The sequence below is a fragment of the Paroedura picta genome, chromosome 3 (genome assembly GCF_049243985.1).
Source record: "Paroedura picta isolate Pp20150507F chromosome 3, Ppicta_v3.0, whole genome shotgun sequence".
In the NCBI taxonomy this organism is placed as follows: Eukaryota; Metazoa; Chordata; class Lepidosauria; order Squamata; family Gekkonidae; genus Paroedura; species Paroedura picta.
In genome coordinates this window covers 159,794,246-159,816,004 of record NC_135371.1, presented here as the reverse complement: position 1 = coordinate 159,816,004, position 21,759 = coordinate 159,794,246, and the positions used below count along the sequence as shown (strand labels likewise).

General features: G+C 44.7%; 1 protein-coding gene and 1 long non-coding RNA gene across 5 annotated transcripts in view; one reads left to right on the top strand and one right to left on the bottom strand.

Annotated features, from left to right (window-relative positions):
• Positions 1-50: 50 nt before the first annotated feature.
• On the bottom strand, positions 51-1,757 carry LOC143833338 (uncharacterized). Its single transcript, XR_013229595.1, has 3 exons — positions 1,633-1,757; positions 1,015-1,120; positions 51-928 (listed from the first exon to the last, which is right to left on the bottom strand). It is a non-coding gene; the product is annotated as an uncharacterized LOC143833338 (long non-coding RNA).
• A 9,102-nt stretch (positions 1,758-10,859) lies between these two features.
• The window catches only part of ATF7 (activating transcription factor 7), a 115,959-nt gene continuing 105,059 nt past the window's right edge, over positions 10,860-21,759 (top strand). For 2 of the 4 annotated variants that reach the window (XM_077329034.1, XM_077329035.1), the window contains exon 1: positions 10,860-11,042. The gene's annotated coding sequence lies outside the window, so the exon portion shown is untranslated. Of the gene's footprint in view, positions 11,043-11,488; positions 11,508-13,263; positions 13,548-21,759 lie in introns of those variants that run through there. The other 2 variants (XM_077329037.1, XM_077329036.1) reach the window with 2 other exon arrangements.

Genomic DNA, 21,759 nt, shown 5'->3' with positions numbered 1-21,759 from the left:
ATTAAAGACCGGGCTCTGGGAGATGCCAAGAGGTCAATCTTATGTGGGGGTACAGCCAGAAGGTGACAATTGGAAGGCTGTAATTGGCAAAAAAATACAGGATTGGATCCAGTACAGCATTTGCGAGGGCACAAGAACTGCATTTTGGACTGCCACAGGAAGTGCAAGGTGAGGGGAAGGTGAGAAAGTGATATTCTGCAGCCCAAGTCTGTGTGCCCATGGAAATACTCTGCTAAATCCAGCCCACGGAGAGACTAAATTTTCCATCAGCAGAATAGGGCTTTCTGGCCTCATTCCTCCCACTGCAGCCCACTAATCACCGTGAAATGCTGCTCCTGGAGGATGGGATCCTGTGGAGTGGCACAGGGTGGGGGTGGGGGGAAGCCTGCAGCAGGCAAGGGAGAATTGGCAGAAATTTCCATTAGTGGGAAAGTTAGTTTGGATCCAACCCATCATTTTATCCTCATGAGATCCACTACAACAAGAGATGAAGAGGAAGAGCAGGGTTTGGTTTTTGTTTTTTTTGTTTTTTGGTATCCCGCTTTTTACTACCTGAAGGAGTCTCAAAGCAGCTTACAATCTCCTACTCTTTCTCTCCCCACAACAGACACCCTGTGGGGTAGGGAAGACTGAGAGACCTCTGAGAGCTCTCTGTTACTGGAAATGGTGCAAGATCTCACAACAAATTGAGTCCAGTGGCACTTTTAAGACCAACAAAGTTTTATTCAAGTTGTAAACAAGTTCTCCCAGAGAGTTTATGGCAGGAATGAACTTGAACCCAGATTTCCAGTCCTGGCTCAGCATACTAATCACCACTTTATATTGGCCCATTTATGATGACTAAGAGCTTGACAGGCCCTGTTCTGCTAAGGTGTGATGATGCGTCTTCTGTCTTAAACCCAAAGAAGTTGATGCCCAAAGAGTACACCTAGGAAAGATCCCAGAATAGTTCATTACAAATGGATGCTGATGCTCATTTAGGCCATCATAGGTCATGCGGTTGTTTCTACTGACCTGTGTGGATACTTGCCCAGATTTAGAAGCATGATTTCTGTTGGTTTAGTGTGTCCAGGCTCTTTAGTGTAGCATTTCCAGACAGTAGCAGCTTAGAAGTAGCTACCTAGAAGCGAACATAAAAAATTGCCCTGGTGAATAAGAACAAGGTCCAACATTAGGTTTCCTAAGCCATGTATAAAGGTTTGGTCTTCTCAAGTTGCTTGTCTGTAGCACCTTGTTTGTGGCAGAACACAGCCCCTGAATATGAAGGTCCCATTCTAGCTACTGTTATAAGCCACTGATAAGACTTCCATGCATTAATTCTAATCAGTTGAATAAACTGAAAACCATGTATGCCATCGGCATATTTCAGCTACACACTCCCATTGATTAATTTCCCCACTAGCATTTGAACAGCTGTAGGACTGACTAAAACATTCCTTTTGTCACTTGCAGACAGGCTTCTGATAAGCATCATTCCCCTGAAATTCTACCATCAGGGCAGGAGAAAAAAACAAACTTCCCTCTCTTAAATCATTCATAATTTTGGAAACCTCTACTGTCTTCCCTTCCCCTTCTTTCTTGAACTTCGAACCTTCAAAAGATTTTTAAACCCCATGTTTTTATACTTCATACCTCAGCCAATACCTTAGTCGAGTCTCTAGGTTTTGTACTCTTTCTGCAGAACTATCCTAGTATGCTGCGCCATTCATCTGACCCAGATAGGACTCCCTCTGTGTAAACAAACAGCTCAACATTGCTTTGGGGATTTCTGAGGGGGGTCTGACCTGTCTTGGGACGAGTCCCGGCTTGTTCGAAGACCCACAGCTGGTCCTAGCAATCTGACCCTAGCAATTTGGTGTTGCTGGGCAACCAGCCCGGCTGGGTGTTTGTTACAGTTGTGCCTGTGTTTTGGAAACCTGCTGCTGATAACATTCAGAGACAGCCCGGCCAACGATAAAACAGGCTAAATGAGGGAAGGGCGTTAAGTGACCAAGGGGGCCGTTACCAACTTTGTATCCGAACTGTGTTGTGAACGTCCTGCCTGAAAGAGAGATTCTTTCACGTAAATGACACTAGGGAGAAGGGATATGTGCTGGCCAGTATGGTGCTGTGGTTATGGCGTTGGCTTAAGACCTGGGAGAACCAGGTTCAAATCCTCCACTCTGCCATGGAAACTTGCTGGGTGACCCTGGGCCAATCACACACTGTCAGCCTACCTTACCTCTCAGAACTGTTGTGAGGACCAAAATCATAGGATAATCATAGAATCATTTGAGTTGGAGGGGGCCATGCAGGCTGTCTAGTCCAACTGCTTGCTCAATGCAGGATCAGCCTAAAAGCATCCGTGAAAAGCACCTATCCAGCCACTGCTTAAAGACCGCCAGTGAGGGGGAGCTCACCACCTCCTTAGGCAGCCGATTTCACTGCTCTGACTGCAAAAGTTGGAGGGATGGATATATGCTGCTTTGAATTCAGGGGGAAAGGCAAGGTAAATGAAGGTACCCACTAATTAATGAATTGTTAATAATATGTCCTCAATTACAGGAAAATTTGACGCTGCTATAGATGCTGGGGAAAGGAGGGCTTCCTAGGGTCCTACTTGATGCTCACGTCATGCCATCATGGCAAAGTGGCAAGCAGAATTTCCCACCATCAACAAAGTATGCTCCTGGTATCTCTGTATAAAACACAATGTTTGAGCTGGGTAGCCGTGCCGTGCCTTTGTTCCCTTGCATTTCAGGTGTTTTGTATTGCTGGAAATTAGGCCAGAGTACAATTGCAGCGCTGCCTTTTATCAGTTGTGATGTTTTCACACCCAGAAATGCTGTATGATAAATTAGTAACTCTGTTAAAGAATGTGGAGGTATTTGTGATAAAAGAGAAGGGAATTGCTAGCTCCAATTACCCTGAACGTTTTGCGTGTGTGGATTCCACATCTACCTTGATTGGGCACTGTGGTTGACTACAGAATACAGTTTAAGGAACAAAGGTCAAAAGGATAACGTGGCAAATTGTGATGACTTTAAAGGAAGAGAAGAGGTATGTTTGCTTTGCACAGGTTCCTGGGTATAACAAATTCATATTGCTTCCATTATGACAACCTACGAGAGCCAACTGTCCCTGCTCAGAGAAATTTTAACATTTTTGTGCTCCCCCCCATCCCCCAGCAAACTATTTGCTGTAGATTCAAATGGGTAGCCAAGTTGGTCTGAAGTAGCACAATAAAATCAGAGTCCAGGGGCACCTTTAAGACCAACAAAGATTTAATCAAGGCATGAGCTTTCGAGTGCAAGCACCCTTCATCAGACAGTTCGTCAGAGGAAGGGTGTTTGCACTCGAAAGCTCACGCCTTGATTAAATCTTTGTTGGTCTTAAAGGTGCCCCTGGACTCTGATTTTATTTGCTGTAGACTTGTACTAATATTGAAGCTTCTGGAGTTCATCCCCCCCCCCCCTTTCCAGTACATGGCCTTGAGGACTGCATAAATAAACAATGTAATGTAGGCGGTTCTGATGCCCAGGCCTAGATGGAGGCATTGGAAAGGAGCCTGGAAGGAGATGGCGGGAGTTTTAAGGTTCTGTGCTCCAATTTAATTTTTTTTTTCCAGCTCTGACTTTCGGATTCCGATGTCAGCTTTGACATACTGTTGACAAGACGCTATCTGTAATGATTTTGGAAGAGAGGAATGCCTCATCCTAGGTCCTGGGCCTGAATTTTCCATTCTGAGTTTGGTTCAGGAGGAACAAAGGGAGGTTCACACTTTGCTTGGGTAGGACCTTGAGTGCTGGCTTGCTGTCACACAAGGCAAAAAAGTCAGAACAGCTCTATCAATCCTATGGCAAGCCCAAGGTCACCCAGCTAGCTGCATGTGGGGAAGCGCAGAATCAAACCTGGCTCACCAGATTAGAATTCGTCTCCTAAGCACACCACCAAGCTGGCTCTCCACAAGAAGCACAAGAAGCTGAGGCCTTCCCCTGATGTTGCCTTCTGGCTCTGGGGTTCAGAGGCCTACTGTTCCCCTCAGTCACCATGGCTAGTCGCCATTGATACTTATCCTCCATTAATCTATCTAATCCCCGTTTAAAGCTGTTTATTCCTGTGGCCAGCAATACAGTTTCCCTTCCTGGCAAGCAACGGCAGAGCAGCAGTTTTAAACCAGAGGGCCACAGCTTTTCCCCTGGGCTTTGCCATCTCCTACTTCGTCCCCCCACCTCTTCCTCCCAATTGTTGTTTCTCAGCCTGTCTAGACCCAAGGGTATTCAGCAGCTCGTTCCCCCCAGCACTGCTGGAAGAGCAGAGCTCTGTGGTTTAAATAGCACCATGGCTCATAAATTTAATTAATGGAAATGGCAGCAAATAGTGTCTAGCTCACTTACATATCATTTGCTTAATCTTTGTCAGTTTTGAGTCTATTACTCCCAATGACACATTATTGTTAACAAGGCAATTATGGGTTTTTTTTTTTACAGTCAGAGCCAGGTTAATCAGCCTTTTTGTTTCTTCCCCTCCCCCCCCCCTCCACTCCAGCAGAGTATGAGTTTTGTCTACTTTCTTTCCTTTATTTTACCTTCATTTTACCACCAGGCTCTCCCAGCACTACAGGCAGTAAGCAAGAAACAGCTGTTGTACAAAGGGAACCTTTTTGCTCAGTGTGTGTGTGTGTGTGTGTGTGTGTTGTGTGTACATGCACGGGGGGGGGGATTGGTTCTAATTTTATTTTGGAAGGGGTCTTTCCAACCTCTGCCAAGCCTAACTTCAAGCCCAGGCACTGTAACCAAAGAACAGGCAGGCTAAAGCTCAGATCAGCATGGGAAAGTAATACATCTTCGTATCTCTGATGTGACTGACCCCACCTGTCCCTTTACTTCTTTTTTTTCCTTTTTAGCACAATGGTATATATGTCACTTATGACTAGAGTTGCTAACTTCCAGGTGGGACCTGGAGATGTCCACAAATTAGAACTCCTTTCCAGACAACAGTGATCATTTCCGCTGGAGAAAATGGCTACTTTGGAGGGTGGAGCCTGTGGCATTGTCCCCCACTGAGGTCCTGCCCCTCCCCAAAATCTTCCAACCCAATGTTGGCAATTATGCTTATAATCTCATGAACACTTTCTCCATTGCTCCTTTCTCACTGGCACATAGTTTGCTGGCTGCTTCTTTCCTTCAGACTTTCTTCCTCCCTCTACTCTCAAGCCTCCTCCTAGGCTTCCTCTTCACTTCCCTAGCCTCTGTGTCCTCAATTACATGCCAGTAATGTACAGCCTGCTCTTTCTATGAAAAAAAGCATTAACCTTCCACATCTCTAGCAAAATATCTGACTTATCTGTATCGTTATATGTAAACTAACGTGACCAGATTTGTCCCACTTTTGGAGGGACATCTGGGAGCACCTGGCAAATTGTACTTAAGTTGAAATTTAAAAATATATAGTACAATACTATTTTTGCGTTCTATGAAACTTTTTGTTGCTCCATATAGACCAAATTTTAAATCAAGAACCACCCCCCCCCCCCGGTCAATTGTGTCTCGCTTTACCGATGTTGAAATCTGGTCACCTTAATGTAAACTGCCCTGAGCCTCTGGGGAGGGCGGTATCTGTTCCATATATATTTCTGGCAAGGGCTTGGAGGAGGAGCGTGTCTCAAGGCTTAAGTGCCACTCAGCGCTTAACACCTGCTCAGGGTGGCTGTCCCGCCCCTAAGTACCTCCTCCTCCAACCAGCTTGTCCAGCAACCAGCCAATCGCCTTCTATCCCCCACCCCTGACCACCCCTCCTCCTTCCACTTGCCTCCGAGGCTCAGAGGCTGCAGATCCCTGCTGCATGAGAGCTGCCCCTGCCGGTGAGTTCCCTAACAGCTGCCAGCAGCTTTTCCAAATCAGGGGGGAAGCAGTATTAATAGGGTTTACTTTTGTGAATATATGTAATATTACAAGAATGGTAGGTGTTTCTAACTAAAATTATTCCATCATAGGAGAGTGCATAACTCACCGAAGAGAAATCCACTGGCCACCATCTTAAAAGTGGGTAAGCATTCACTGGGTCAGAAAGATTGATGGAATGGAACGGGGGGGGGGGGGAGTTTGAAACACTTCCCAATGTAATTGAATTGGGCTGGATCCAATCAGCTTGCCTAGCAGTTAAAAAGAAAGGAGATTGTCCTCTTCAACCACTGAAAAGGCTATGCTGGGGATCACAGATCCTGCATGTCCATTAGCCATGTTGCGTGGGAACTGTAGCAAGGAGGGGAACTGGGTAAGTGAGGGAAGGAGGAGGAACTTGCCATACAAATATCAAAAGACAGAAATATCCTGTCCCAAAAGGAAAGGAGAGCTGCCTGGTTCAAACATGCTTGCCTGCTGTTTGATGTCTCTGAATGGCAGCTGAATGTGAGAATTGCTGCTGCTGCTGCTGAAAACTATCGTTTGAGATTATGTGAGGAGGTACAGCAGTTCCAACAGGGATGATCCATTCACCTGTCCAGGTTGTCCCTTGATGCCACGGTCATCGAGTGATAAAACATTCTTGTACAAACCAAAGGAAGGTTAGAAGACAGCAGTAACATAAGCAGTAACATAGCAATATACACATTTACAGGTTTACAAATTAACTAGAGTCACACCTTATATTTACAGGTAGCATTTTGCCTCCCGTGGTCACTTGTGAAGGCTATGCCAGTCTAATGATAATGTAGTTATTGCTCTAAGTGATGTGTGTGGGTACGGATCATAATTACACTTTCCTTGGGTTCAGTAACCCCAGGACCAATGGAGCATTAGCACGATGAGTTTATTATTTAAGCCATAGGCCATAGCAAATTGCACAATAATTAGCAAAAGCCAACCATCCAGTACGAATCATGTCAATCATTTCAGCCTCATGCAAAACAAACGAGCTATAATCCTCCAGTCACTCGGTTGTTAGCGTGGAAAACCAAGCCGCAAGACACAGAATTAAAACACTGCCAACCCAGCCTCACAAAGTGGATCTCCCTTCCCCGTAACATAAAGCTTAATTAAAGTTCTGTCCAACTCGGTTGACACATAAAGCAGAGAATTGCACACGGCATTGCTTCCATTAACAGAAAAATAATTTGTGCGTTTAAGTCCCAGGCAGAAATCGCTACCATAATGGAGGGTAACCACTAAATTTTGGAGTTGAGATACACACAACAGAGCCACTGCGGTGTAGTGCAGTGGTCCCCAACCCCCAATCCGGGGACCGGGACCGGTCCATGGATCAGTCGGTACTGGGCTGCGGCTCTTCCTCGTCCTCCTCGGGGGCTGCCCTGCCACTCTGCCACCGGCTCACCTTTGGTGCTCTCCAGCGGCCATGATGGCTGGGGCTCCTCCTCGGCATGGCACTGCACAGCTGCTGCTGGCAGCGCCCGCCAGTGAGTGGCAAGAAGTCAGGGGCACCGGCGGGAAAGCAAGTGGAGCAGGGGCTCAGGTGGTGGTGGTGTCCCTCAGCAAAAGACTACCCCCCCAGGCCTTAGTAAAATTGTCAAGCGCTGACCGGTCCCCGGTGATAAAAAGGTTGGGGACCACTGGTGTAGTGGTTAGAGTCCTGCATGATCTTTCTCTCTCAGACTAATCTGCGTCCTAGGGTGGCTGTGAAGACATAGTGGCGGAAAAGAGAACAATGTTGTAAACCACTTTTGGTACCCCCATTTGGGAGAGGAAATAAATAAGATAATATAATTTGTAATGTGGGATGCCTTTAATGACTGGGGTGTAACAAACCTAGCCATCTAGCAGGATTAGAGCTTAAATGCACCTAACTTTGGTGGGTTGTGGACACAGAGGTATTGCATTATAACAGCCCTCCAGCATTGTGGGCACTAGCTGGAAGTTGGAGTCCTTGGAGAATTCACCATGTGAACTCACGGCGATAAGATTCCAGGAGGGGAACTGATTTAGTGAAGTGATACTATTATGCAAAATGAAGAGCCAAATTTTATTCCAATGACACCTTTAAGACCAATTAAGTATTATTCAAGGTGTGTAAGCTTTCATGCACAGCACACTTCATCAGACAAATGTGCCTGTGTGCGATGCACACGAAAGCTTTCACCTTGAATAAAACTTAAGTCTTAAAGGTGCCATTGGACTCAAACTTTGTCCAGCTACTTCAGACCAACAGGGTTACTCACTTGACTCTATTACGCAAAATATAACTTTCTTCTCATTCCGCTTCATGACTTGTGTTTAAGAATAAGCCCTCCTGGATCAAATCAGTGGTCCATCTCATCCAGAATCCTGTCGTACACAGCAGCCAACCAGTTCCCCTGGAGGGCCAACAATAGAGAATAGAGACCTTCCCTTTGTGTTGTCTCCTGGCTCTGAAATTCAGCAGTTTAGTGCCTCTGAACGTGGTCATTTCCCTCAGTCACCATGGCTAACAGCCACAGATAGACCTATCCTCCTGAACATCTCTCAGTGAAATGACAGACACCCTCAACATACTTCCAAACTTTGGGAACGATTTGCAAAGGGACATGGGTAGGGTGTGGGGAGAATGCTTCCTGACTGTTGAAGCAACTGAGCTGACACCCTCTTAGAGGGCAGAATGTAGAAGCTGACTGCAGCTGTTGTTCTTCTGCACTGCATTATTTTTAGTGGGATGCACATTGGACTATACATCCAGATGCAAGGGAGGGTTGGCCCAATGGCTTTGACAATGTTACTTCTTGTAGCCTTTAGAGCAGTGGTTCTCAACCTTCCTAATGCCGTGACCCTTTAATATAGTTCGTCATGTTGTGGTGACCCCCCCAACCATCAAATTATGCAAGTGTTCTTTCACAGAAATTCAACCCAAACTGACCAATGGTGTGAAGATCCACTGTTCACAATAGTATATAAACTGATTTTTTCTGGGGTTTCTCAGTTCAGTTCTGCCTCTTGTCCCACCATACCGATCTCGCTCTTTTCCGCTGCTCCAGACAGACAAACGCTCTCTCTCGATCTACCCCACGAGGCTGTTGTGTGGATGAAATGGAATAGGAGCGATGTCGGCCACTTTGGGACCCCTTTGGGTACGAACCAAGTAACGAAAACCAATGTTTTGGAAGAACAAAAATTGTGTCCAGGGGCACCTTTAAGACCAACAAAGATTTATTCAGCTTTCGTATGCAGGAACCCTCCTTCAGACAAAACTGATTTTTAGGACACATTGATTTGCTGACCCTGCCACAACCCCTGTGGAAGGGTCATTTGACCCCCAGGTTGAGAACCACTGATTTTGAGGCACAGTTCATAATTTTGAGTCTCTTGTCTCATTGTACACATTGTGTCGATCAACTTTTCAGTGTGTGAAGTTAGTCTGCTGCCAGGAAGCAAACACATTCTTCGATTAATCTAAAACTTCAAAAATGCACCTGAAATGGAGGGTAAGGATGCTGATGTCTCTCCACATACTGCCCCATCAGTTTTGGATTGATATTGCAGGCCTATATTGCTGCTGGTCCATTGTAAGAATACAGAAACAAAGGCAGCCCCAACTAAATCCTGGATGCCCAATTTTTTGAGCCTGAGGGCACCTTTGGATTTTTGACACCATATGGTGAGTGCAGCTACAAAACAGATGTCAGAAAGGTCTATTATTATAAGAGGTGGTTTTTAAAACGTTTTAATGTCTAAATTTGTATGATTGTTTTAACCTTTGTTGTTTCCTGCCCTGGGTGAACCAGGGAAGTATTATGCCACAGAAGGCACAACCAGCCAGAAAACAGCTGCCCGAATCCCTTCAGCCACACTGTGAAAATCCTTGTATTGTGGTGGCAGCTGCAGTCAAAACAACTTTTTAAAAATTTTAGCCAATCAAATCTCCAGTGGCCAATCAGATGTCCTGTGGGGCCAAAGACATACCTTGCTCTACCTGCTCAGGGTAAAAACACCTGGAAATCTGTTGGCAGACACCATGTGGGAGATCAAAAGGTCACAACATAATAAGCAATCTTTCAAGCACCACAGAACTCTTCTTCATATTAGTCTGAAGTACAAAAAAGACAAGTAGAAGGCAAAGGTTGCATAGGTTTCTTTAGTAAGTTCTTTCACATCTCCCCAATGAACTTAGACACCCTGAAGGTGTTTTTCCTTCTCCTTTGATATTTTTGATACTCCAACCAGACCCCATTACTTCATGACTTTAGATTCAAGTGAGTAGCTGTGTTGGCCTGATGTAGCACAACAAAATATGAGCCCAATGGCACCTTTAAGAGCAACAAAGATTTATTCAGGGTGTGAGCTTGAAGCTTGCATTGTTTGAGGAAGAAAGCAGGCACACAAAAGCTCACCACTTGAATACATCTTTGTTGGTCTTAAAGGTGCCATTGGACTCAAATTTTGTGACTTTAGGTAGACTTTTTTTAAAAAACTCAATTAAAAAAAAAGGCACTAACTGGCGTTTTAAATCGACGCTCCCCAAAAGCATCCTACGGGAATCGCCTGCCCCAAGCCAAACGAGGGAATCCACCCTGAAAGCTCACCAACTCTACAGAGCTCCGCAGACCTTCCCAGGCCGCCAGCTAAGACGGCGCCTCCCACTCGCCCCCCTCCGGAGACGGACTCAGGTGGGTCGCCCTGTTGGGCTCTAAAGCAACAGAACCAAACCCCACCAAGTTTAATTCCGCGCATGCCCAGAATTCAACTCCAAAGGCACCACCGCTGCGCTCAACCCGCGGAGAGAAAGTGAGGCGAGCGACCTGCGCGCGAGTCGTTAAAGGCGGTTCTCGCGCCTCGGCCACGCCCCCTCCCTTCCGCGGCCACGCCCTTCTCCCCTGCAATTGGCTCAGCCGCTCGGCGTCCCCGCCTCTCCTTTAAGTCTCGCGAGAGCTCCGCGCGCGAAAGAGGAGGGGGGGCTGGGCCACACTACACCACAGCAAGATTTTGGGGGCCGGCGCTCGAGGCTGGGGAGAAGACCCCGTTAAGTGGCGGCGTGAGGCGGAGGGACTCCGGGGTCTTTTTTTAAGAGAGTGGGGGCGAAAAAACCCAAACACGTATCGCCGGCGACTTAATTTCCAGCCCCCGCTCTCCGGTCCTGAGGTGAGTTTGGCCATTGCCTCTGCTCTACTCTATCCTCCCTCCCCTCAAGAAAAGCCCAACTCCTCTAAGACTGGCGCGGCGGGTTCCGCCTCGTCGGTGACTGGCAGGTTGGCCTCGCCAATGAGCACAGCCGTCGAGGAAGAATGACGGGCGGCGCGGCCAATAAGGCGCGAGGGTGCCGCGAAGCCCCGCCCCAGCCCGGAGGTGGGGCGGGGCCTAGGGGTCTGCGAGGAAGCTCCGAGGGGCCCGGGCGGTGGCCGGGGGGAGGGGGGGAGTCACCCAGCCCAGAAGCCTGGGTGATGGCCCCGGGGGAGGGAAGCATGGCGTGAGAACCAGCAGCAGAGGCCAGTGGGGTGGTGGGGGGAGAGTTCTAAGGGACTGTAGTCCACAAGCTCGTTTTGGGGTAGCAGGGGAAGCGAGCCGGGGGTGGGGGGGCACCTGAAGAGCTCCTGGGCCTTTGCATAGGTGGGTAAAGAGTCTTGACGTCATGTTCCAGGGCGATAGCTTGACTGTCATGGGGGATATTATGTAAAAATAGGCTCTTGAGTCTCTTGATAAGAGTTGAGTGAGTGGGGGCTTATACAGAAGGTGTGTGGGGAGAAAGATTTCCAATACCGAGGCCTGTCGGATTTGCCAGGGTTTAAAACGACATAGGGCTGTCTGGCCCCAGGGAGATGTCAGGATAAACATCTTCACACACAGGCAAACTGACTGGGAAAGGTGTTGCGGGAGTGAAAGATGTTGGTCTTGATACCCTCTTTTGCAGCCCCCTTCTAGTTTGGTGTAAACTTTAGTGCAGCCATTTCTGTCTTCATTGGAAGAAAGGTAGGAAACTGTTCTTGTGGACTGGCATCCCTGAGAGCCATTTGCAACAGAGGGTTTATTCTGTTCTGAACATCTGCTTCCTTCATTTCCAAACTGCATTGGAATGGGTGATGGGATTTCAAGTTGACGGGCTTCTTTCTGTTAGGGAGAGGGAAAGATCAGGTAACAAGTGTTGGCTAAAGGCAGCCAGTCTGGTTTCCCTGTGCTTGATCTATTGATGTAAATAAAACCTAGTCTTTGTTTTATAACATGGTGGTGGTTATTACATATGCATTATTTAGCAATACTGACAGGTGTCCCTGGCAGTGTTATTGAAGCTATTGAAATGATGTGAGCTCTGTGATATACCTATTGGCTATTCCAGCATATTTGAAAGTTCCTAAATCTCAGTGCTTGCACTTTTAGTAGCAAATACACCCTACGTTGTAATAGCCTTTCTATGACTTAATTTGAGTATTCCAAGTGCTTCACATTCTTTTCAGCAGTATTGAAACCTGGTGTTCTTGTCCTCCATATAGCTGAGACAAGGCTGAGAGAGTTGCTGGTCAGTTTGTGTCCCTGGGCCATGATTTGAGTTGGGGACTTCCAGTCACACACTCTTGGCAACTGTGGTACATCAACATTAGGGGCACCTTTCCTCTGCTGTATGGGAGACCAGAATATCAGCTTGCAAGATTGTTGTAAGGATAATGTGTTTGAACAGTTGGAATATTCAAAATGAGATATATAACCTATGTCTCTCTCATCTGCTAAAGCATAGGCATTTTCTGAATAGCAGGGGCTATGTGCATTCCTCCTTACTTGTCCATATGGGAGAGTGAATGAGAGATGAAGACTTGTGCATTTCTGCATAAACACTGGCATTCTGAACCTTTGAAATCCTACACAGTTTCATACAGGTTCCGTGTCATTCTTTATCTCTGCTCTGAGCAGCACTCATGTAAGGTAGCCTGTAGCACTGATCTTGGAAGCTAACCTTGGCTAGAATTTGGGTCAGACCTCCAAGAGCACCAGGGTCCTGACATGGAGTCAGGCAATGGCAAACTGCCTCTGAATGTCTCTTTGCCTTGAAAACCCCATGGAGTCATCGTAAGAGCTGTGATGGGGTGACACTTCCAAAGCAGCCCTGTAATAACTAGCTACAGTTAGCTATTCACTCTTCCAACTGCTAAAATTCTGTATTTTGGGATTGAAGTTCTCATATTATACAAACGGCTCTTGGGCCATGGTTTGTAAGCCTTGCAGTGCTGAGGTTGGCAAGTTAAGAGGAAATTGTTCAAAGCTTCCCCAAAACAGGAGATATGGACAGAGACAGGTGGTTTGGCTGGAGATGCTTCTCTTCTTAGTAGGCCTGATGACATGCACATGCAAGAAAAGGAACCAGAAAAAGGCTGTGTTTATAGGAGTCTTTCCAATCTTCTTTAAGGCAGGAAGCCAGATTTTTAAAAGAAAGATAATTTCCCTAGACCTCAAGGCTATCAATCTACTCAGCAATTGAGGTGACACCCTGTGGTACTGATTAAGGAGATTAAGGTGGGGCAGGCTGGCATTCCGCCCCACTCAATCAGAAGACTTCAAACTGAGACCTTCTCCACACCTCCGTGTTGCCGCTGTTTCCTGGCAAGTCCAATTTTGCAGCCTCCCTTATTCTGTTGAAAATTGTTCAATGAATTAATTATGGTAATTTGTTAAACTTATATTATTGTCAAACTTATATTACTGTTAGAATTGTTATTGATATGTTATGTTGCAACTGTTATCTGTTATATGATGTTCCACGTATCCCATGACATTCCATGTGAACTGCCCTGGGCCTTATGGGGGGACAGTATAAAAATCTAAAAAAATAGACAGACAGACATTTATTTCAGGAAATTTTTTCTTATATTTGGATCTGCCCCCCCCCCATGTGTTCTGCACTCATTTGAAAAGGGGCATGACCCTGTTAGCAACAGATTCTCCTTTTTTACACATTTGCAGTGATGTTATAATATAACATTGTAAAAAACGACTGTATCATGGGGAACAGCATAGCTGTAGCCCTTTCAAAGGCCCCCTGCTCCTCCACAATTGTTGAACTGGATACACAATTCAGTAATTATGAAACATGCTACATGTGTCCTCATGTACTTTGTCAGTGGTAGACTCCTGATTTTGTTTGGGAGGTTTTTTTTTCTTATGCAGTGATGCTTTAATATGGCTGTGTAAAAAGAGTTGGATGTAGTTCTGCTCCTTTTGGTGACTTTTTAGCTGGATACACAAATTCAATAATTATGAAGCATGCTAAATGTATCCTCACGTGCTTAGTCAATGATGGAACTTTTTTTGTGTGCATATGCAGTAATGTAAGAACATTATACTGTTGTAAAGAAAAGAAAACCAGGAGATATAAGGAAAAAAGGGTGGGGGTGGGGGAATGAAGAAATAATACAATTGCATGGTATCAAAACCTAGCCATCCAAAAAAGAAGAAAATAAAAAGGAAAGGAAATTTATGAATGAGTAATCGAACAGAGAATGCTACATGAAACCTCGCCTTCTGGCTTGTGCCCATGTTATAATGTTGTTACATTAGAATGAAAAAATTGTGTTGTAATGAGATCAACATTATGCTTTAAAAAATGATCAGATTGTTCAGGGAACAACCTGAGGTGGGCAAGAGAGTGGTAGGTGTGGTAAACATGTTATATGACACAAAATGGTGGCATGGTAGAAAACCAAATTTGAATTCGAGAATTCCTCAGTGGAAAATGGTGAGTTAAGACCCCGAGGGGCTAAAATCATGCTGTAAAGGAGGATTTGGAAACCGTGGGTTAAGAGGGCGCAAAATTTCTATCTGCCCCTAGGGAGGCAAAATTTTGTGCAGAAAGTTTTGTATTGTTCAATTTTTTAATAATTTTCATGCAGGGGGTTGCTTTTAAGCAGAAATGGTACGGACTGAGAGTGGGCAGAAAATTACTGTTTCTCTAAAAATTGCTTGTGTTGTGTTCCTTTGTTACTAAAAATCATAGAGCTGGTGACTGGCTATAAAGACTTGACCGTGTAGTCTGGAAAGCAGCTGTGCACTTGAATACTACTTACACTTGGATCGCTTACTGGGACTGGCGAAACTCCAGATATCTATATACTTAAACGTTTGACCAGTATCTAGGAATCCAATTTTCTCCATCCTACACAAAGCTTGCAAAATATTTCGCCAGTAAATTTTGACAGCTTTATACATCTCTGTAGTTTTGATTGTTGTCCTCAGCTGGAAAAGTAGAGCATCAGTGACAAACATCTAAGACCACTGGTGCTTATGCTTTGCATAGTGCATGGGCTGAGCCACACTGGTTGCCCATCAAGTAGAGAAATTCTCAGTAATGACTAGGCCAAAACGTAAGAATGTTTTGGTGTCCATTATGGCACACGAAACATCTTTCTTTTCAATAGAACATAGCCTGGGTGCCCAGTGTGGTTTTTACCTGTTGGATGTACCTTATTTGCTTTTCATTGTCCAGCAATAGTATGCTAATTTGCCAGTAAAATCTTGTGAGGTTCATAACTGGACGTTTGCATCTAGAGTTGTAAGTGCATACTAAGGTGCCAGCTTCTGGTTTTGACCAGTGACTAAACTCCAATGTAGTGTTTTATTGTACTGGAGCCTCAGGATCTCTTTACAGCAGATGCACACCAGGGAAGACATAGCTGGATCCTGGTTGAATTAAGTATTTTTCTTAAAAGTATTCTTAACCCACATCATATATATTTAGCTGTGGGGAGGGGAGCCATTCTATTACAGAGATTTTGATTGTCAAAAAACCCCCAAAAAACGCTGACTTCTCTTAAGAGATCATACAAAAATAGTGTTTTTTTTAAACCATCAAAACTGTTCTGTCTGATAGCCCTGGCTCATGTCAGATTGATTCCATGACTTCAGATCCACCTTTGTCCAGAATGAGATTGGATCTTGCACATAAATCTTCAAAACCTGGTAGCTTTGGGCCCACCAACATATCCTTGTGCAATTTCATGTACATCAAGTGCCATAAAAGGAAGAAACAAGTTGGTAGTTTTCTGTAGGCAGCTATTAACACATAAGGATACCTAAGTAATGGACTGTGGCTATCAACAAGGTCCACATGGCACTTGTACTTAACCCCTCTACTCATATGCACATATTATGAAGTCTGTAACAGATGTGATTTGTGAGGCACAGCAGTAAACAACATAAAACATGTGCTTCTGTCAGTTTGGGCATGACAAGCTCTAGTTGGCTTTGATAGCTTTTAAAAAGCAAAGTTGAAGGATTCCTTATTTTCATACAAGGCCAGAGACTAATTGTATGAAGTTGGTCTTGCATAGGGACTGAGCCAGAAAACTGTAGTTCACATTTCATCTTAGTCATGAACACATTTGGTAGCTATTTTCTCCTGGCCCTCCGTTTGCACTGTGGAGTTAATCTGTTTTAACTTGCTGGAGCAAGGGTTAGGAAAGAAACTTGTTTACAGTGCAAACCTAAGCAGAGCTATGCCCTTCTAAACCCATTGAAATAAATGGGCTCAACAGTGTTTAATTTGTTTTAGGATTGTACTGCTACTTATTGGAAGTATTTTTAGCCTGAATTTTTTTGTAACCATTCCTAAATCGGGTCGAATTCTTCTGAAGTGCTTTGAATTGCCATGTGTAAATGTTTAGTAATATTGCAGGTACCACTTGCTTCATGTGGTGCTGCCACAACTAGTAAAGTTGCTCATGTCTTTTTGAATGCTAATAATCCTTGTGATCCCTCCCCAGCATCTGTATGAGCACTCTTGTGTGAAGTGGTAATTACTTAATGAATGCTGCTGGTTACTTAGATCTAACTGGGTGTTGAATCTATTTTTCCACTTCTGGAAAACTGTTTGGTCTTCACCACTCCATTCAAATACCTTGGGCCTAGGGAGCTGAAAGGAATACCCAGCATAGTATCACTCATGCTCATCTGCTGTAGATCCCACATCACATATACTTAGCTTGGGGGGCGGGGAGAGGGAACAAAGCCATTCTGTTACAGGGATGTCTTCTTAGTAGGCTGATGCCTACTAAGGTAATGCTTGCTGGGGAGTTGCATCATAAACTGAAATGTCTTAAGTAAATTAAAATGTCCAGTGTCACTGTATTGTTGACTGAAAATTTTATGTTTACAAGGGACTGCAGTTGAAGGAGATTTCCTCAAGTTCAGTGTAATCCCAACTATTTCATGTATTTTGTTTTTGAGGTTACATGGCAGTAAGGCTGGACCTTATCAATGGGCCATCCTCCCCACAATACTGATTGATGGATCTTGAAATCTGGACTCCAGGTGTGGTGGAAGATGAAAAGGAAGGCAGTGCTTCAGATCCTGTTCGTTAGAATCATAGCGTTGGAAGGGACCTCCAGGGTCTAGTCCAACCTCCTGCACCATGCAGGAACTCACAACTACCTGCCCACCCACAGTGACCCCAATTTCATGCTCCAGTGATTCCCCCCACCAAAAGTCTCCAGAATCCAGCGTGCCCTGGAGGAAATTCACCTATCATCCCATGGTGATGATCAGCAATTCCTTGGGTATGCAAGGACTGCCCACCCAGTCAAAATTATTGTTCTTGATGCCTGATCACAAAGTGATGCACAGTACACATCTGTCTCATTTTACTGACACTGCAGAATGTACCAGGATATGTTTTCTAGCAAGGAAGTACCTTTCACTTCACTATGACTCCTGAGTAAATGTACTTAGGATCTGCTTATAGGTTATTCAGCTCACAAGATTAAAGGAACTGTGTGCATCATGTTGTGAGCAAACTGGACTGCTGAATTGTGTCTGCCAATGTGAAGGTCCATCTAAGGTTTAACACAGAATGCTGTTTTCTCATCCCATTTATACCACCTCCTAAAGATGTGGCGTTTGGTCATATGAATACTATTGCCATTGGTGGGAACCCACCAATGAATGACTCATCTGATGGTGGAGAGAGATGGGCAGGGGGGTAAATTTTAGTATTATTATGGCTTCCGGATGATTTAATTGATGTTCGATGATGGTCATGATGTTTTTACTGATGGTGGTTTATTGCTGTGATCTGCCATAAGCCCATCCATGGGGAGGGGCAATATACAAGCAGACAATAAATGAATAAACCAAAAGCATTTAGTGTGATCAGGCAGCAGATGTTAACGACGCCAATAGTACACCAAATCTTGGTTTACAGACATGACTTCACTGATCACAGCATAATACTCTAGGAGACAAGAGTCCCTGCATTCACAAGTATTATATTGTAGTCTGTGTGGGTCTAGTCTACAAAAGGAAGAACTAAACCACACTGTTACATTGCCTGATCATAATTGTTACATGAGTCGGTCCAGAAAAATCCCAGGTGCCTGGGTTTATGGATCACTATAAACCTCATGCTTAAGAACTTTAAATATTTATTTTAACTGTGCAAGTCTGCTGTCTAAACATGTGATGATGGCTCTCCTTTTTTTTTAAAGTAGGAACTTCTTTTTTCAGGCCTACACCAAACTGATGCAGTCTTGTTAGATCTCGGAAGCTAAGCCAGGTCGGACCCTAGTTACTCATTGGAAGGAAGACCACCAAGGTATTCCAGGGTCTTTATGTACAGCAGCGGTCCCCAACCTTTTTGTGGTTGAGGGCCACCTCCGGAGGTGGGGGAGAGCCGGCGGCTCAGGCGCCGTGCATGTGCAACACCTGTGTGCAAACATGCATGCGCAGAGTTGCCATGCATGCACATTTGCGCCAGCAGGGGGCACTAATGCGCATGCGTGGAAGCTCTGTGCATCCATGTTTGCATCCGCCGGCGTGCTGGCGGCCACACCTACCTCTTCCCCCCCCCCTCGCAGCAAGAAGCTAGCCGGGCCGCGAGCGAAGCAGCTGCTTCAGCGGCTGCTTCGCTTGTGGCCTGGTGAGCTTCTCACTGTGGGGGGGGGGGGGGAGAGAGGCAGGCACAGCCGCCAGCGGCCTGGTACCAGGCCGCAGACCGGGGTTTAACAACCCCCGATGTAGAGGACGGCAATGACAAACCACCTCTGCTAGTCTTTTCCTTTGAAAACCCTATAGCACCATCATAAGTCTTCTGCAACTTGATTTCAGCTCATATATACACATTGCTGAAATTAGCCGTTAATGAACATTGTGGGTTTTCAGTAATATCCATTCATGGCCTTGGTCATGCATGCTACTGACTGGAAGTGAGTAGTTAAACCTTCTCAGGTAAACTGTAAATTAGGTAGTGTGGCCTTGTGGATTTGACTTTCCTATGTTGGATGCAGATATGTCCTTGTGCTTATGAAATAAGTTCTTTAATTCATGGGTGCCTTTAGATTCATTGCATTATTTTTATTTTTTCCTTCATATTTGAAGATACCAGCATCTAGAAAATAATAGTGATGAAAACAAAGGTGCTACAGACTCCCACTCAGAAGCAGTATTATTCAGGGAGGATTTAGGTAGCTGCCTTTAGGGAACAATTAGAGTTGAAGTTGAAGTATGTTCTTCCCATTTGAATTAATTACTACCCTCAGGTTTTAGTATTTTATGGGTGTTGCTAAGGCTGTGGATAATCTGTGTGGGGTTTTGTATTGCTGCCTCTTTACCTTTCCATATTGCTGAAATAACTTTAGCTTGCCTACCCACAGAACTAGAAAATATTAAAAGCATAATTGCAGATGTGGCTTAGTTCAAATTGCGGTTTACAGGTTATTTTGGAATTCACTTTAAGTTAAAATTGAAAGGAGCTACCTAACCAAATGTATTGTCTTTGTATTGATTATAAGCGGTATACTTTCATGTATGTTATTTTGTGAGAGTGTACTTTATTGAAGGGCACGTATTGCAGAAACTGTGGACTGGCCACTTACTGTATTTACCTGAAAGGAAGGTGGTCCTTATGAAAGAGATTATTAAAAAGTTGATAAATGTATCTATGTTTTTAACTTGTGTGCAAATTTAAGATTACTCCCAATATTAACCAATATTTCTTTCAGGTAAATAAGGCATGTTGCCCTCAGGATTGTCTTAGAACTCCAGGGACACCTCTTCATCTTTGTTTAGATTTTTTTTCTAGTTCTCATAGTTACAAAGATGCTGAAAATGCAATAGTAATTTAATGGATACAAATCAGACAAAAATCTAGTTCACCTTAGAAACAAAGCAAACAGGAAATCTAGTTCAAAAAGCATGATTTCCTTATCTATCCATTGTTGTTCAAGAGCCTGGATTCACAGTGGAGAACAATTAGTTCAAATGAAGTACTAGGTTCTTGGATCATGATCTTTTGGGGATTGCCAGCAGAGAGGGAGCTGTTGCTGGAAGACAAGTGATGTGGCTGGGGAATCTCCTTGCCCCCCCCCCCCCCCCGTGCATGAACCTGGCTAACTGCACCATGAGGAAAGATCAGCTGCTGGTGCGTAGGCCATTGCTTAGAGAAGACCCTGTTGGGGTTGAGAGGGATGGTAGTACTTCTTGCTGAAGTCTGCAATGTCTGTTTGCCCTAATCTGCAATTATTGTGTGCATCTGTAGGATGCATGTCACTGTGTGAGAAACTTAGAGGCTACACAAAGTAAAAGCAATCTGTAGTCTCAAAGGAAAATAGCTTAGTCCTTAAAAAAGCAATACTGAATTTGAAGTAGCTACATAAGCCTGATTTAGAAGTGGGTGGTACACCTCCCTTGGGCGTGGTGGAAGGATCCAGGGGGCAGTGAGGAATTTTGGTGCAGCAGCCTGCCTCTTCCTGCTGCAGCTGCATTTTCCTAGCAAGAAGCATTCCAGGTGGCTTGCCATTGCCTGCCTCTGTGTAGTAGCAGCCCTGGACTTCCTCGCTTGTCTCCATCCCTGTGCTGACCAGGGCCAACCCTGCTTGTCTTCCTGAAGAAAGCAACAGCTTCAGAAGGTAGGCTGGATGAGATTGTATTCCTGCTGAGTTCCTTCCCCTCCTCAGACTTTGTCCTTCCCAGGCTATACCCCAGATCTCCAGGAATTTCTTAACCCAAGGTTGGCAACACTTTCCCAAAAGTCTCCATTTTCCATTGCCCCCCCTCTCTCGTATTTGTGGGGGGGGGGGACACCAGGGATGCCATCTGGGAGTTGGGGGCAGCAGCCCAAAACAGTTTGGGAACCACTGCTTTAAAGGAAGAAATAGTTGACTAGAATGTTGGTTTGTATGCCAGAATGATTTGAAGAGAGTATAGTAAGTTCCCTTTTCCCCCTGTATGAACAAGGGCTAAATTTATTTCTGGTCAAACAGCATTGACTTCCTGTTTTAAACTTTGGGCTTGCACCAGGATGGGAATTTATTTTAAAAATGCTGTTGACAGCCAAGCTGAGAAAGCTAGAGCAGCCTATACAAAATACTTGACCCCACCATAACTGGCATCTTTCTATACATACTCCAGTTTACCCTACAGAACTCTTCAGGGTCATGCTGAATATAGGTCCTCATTGCATGACTATGGGGAGAATAAAGAGGGCCTCTGCTGCATACTTTACATGCTTCGGAGACTGCCTTTTTCTTGTATCCTGTTGCTGTCTTTAAGGTTAGCTGAGAGTGCCATCTTGCCAGTGTTTTCTGCACACCCTTTTTGACCAGCAAAGAGAATTTTTGTGAAAATCTAAGCTGGAGCATTTTCTGAATGGTGGACTTGGTTGAATGGGGCTATTAACAGTAGGTATTGCTTAAATTAATAGTTTTCTGCCTAATATCCTAATTTGAAACTAGTTAATGTTTCTCAAGCACCAGCTATGAGGTACTTCAAGATCTAGAACTGTGAGATATGTACAGCCATTCTCATATAGTTTTTGGTAGAGACTTGAATCCTGTTTTTCCATTAAAAAAAGTTTTTTGCTGAAATCATGGGAATCCTAACAGTAATA